This window comes from Rhincodon typus, chromosome 14 (genome assembly GCF_021869965.1).
Source record: "Rhincodon typus isolate 14 chromosome 14, sRhiTyp1.1, whole genome shotgun sequence".
Classification (NCBI taxonomy): Eukaryota; Metazoa; Chordata; class Chondrichthyes; order Orectolobiformes; family Rhincodontidae; genus Rhincodon; species Rhincodon typus.
In genome coordinates, this window is record NC_063345.1 from 14,401,672 (window position 1) to 14,402,775 (window position 1,104).

The 1,104-nt window shown below is 52.4% G+C and overlaps 1 protein-coding gene across 1 annotated transcript in view; it reads right to left on the minus strand.

The window, feature by feature from the left end:
* Window positions 1–1,104, minus strand: part of tmem255a (transmembrane protein 255A) — an 84,410-nt gene that overhangs the window by 25,675 nt on the left and 57,631 nt on the right. The window lies entirely within an intron of this gene.

The window sequence follows — 1,104 nt, forward strand, 5'->3', positions numbered from 1 at the left end:
CGTGAGAGAGACACAGCGTGCGTGAGAGAGACACAGCGTGCGTGAGAGAAAGAGAGAGAGATACAGTGTGCGTGACAGAGAGAGAGAGACGGTGAGCGTGCAATAGCGTGCACGCGAGAGAGACTGTGAGCATGAGAGAGAGACAGAGAGTGAGCGTGAGAGAGAGAGAGACAGACAGTGAGCATGAGAGAGAGAGAGAGACGGTGAGCATGAGAGAGAGAGAGAGACGGTGAGCATGAGAGAGAGAGACGGTGAGCGAGAGAGAGAGACGGTGAGCGAGAGAGAGAGAGAGAGTGAGTGTAAGAGAGAGAGAGAGAGACAGTGAACACGTGAGAGAGACAGTGAGCGTGAGACAGAGAGAGACAGTGAGCATGAGAGAAAGAGAGACAGACAGTGTGTGAAAGCGAGAGACAGAGACAGCATGCGCACGATAGACAGCATGCGCGCTAGCGAGAGAGGCAGTGAGCGTGAGAGAGACAGTAAACATGTGAGAGAGAGAGAGAGACAGACAGACAGACAGACAGTGAGCATGAGAGAGAGACAGCAAGACAGACAGACAGTGAGTGTGAGAGAGAGAGAGACAGTGAGCGTGTGAGAGAGAACAGAGAGAGACAGTGAGCATGAGAGACGGTGAGCATGAGAGACAGAGACAGTGAGCGTGAGAGAGAGAGAGAGAGAGACACACAGTGAGCGTGAGAGACAGGGACAGTGAGTGAGAGAAAGAGAGAGACAGACAATGAGCATGAGAGAGAGAGAGAGAGACAGTGAGCGTGAGACAGAAAGAGAGAGACAGTGAGCGTGAGAGAGAAAGAGAGAGACAGTGAGCGTGAGAGAGAGAGAGACCGTGAGCGTGAGACAGAGAGAGAGAGAGACCGTGAGCGTGAGAGAGAGAGAGACAGTGAGCGTGAGAGATAGAGAGAGAGAGACAGTGAGCGTGAGAGATAGAGACAGACAGTGAGCGTGAGAGATAGAGAGAGACAGTGAGCGTGAGAGAGAAAGAGAGAGAGAGACAGTGAGCGTAAGAGAGACAGAGAGACAGTGAACATGAGAGAGAGAGACAGTGAGCGTGAGAGAGGGAGAGAGAGACAGTGAACGTGAGAGAGA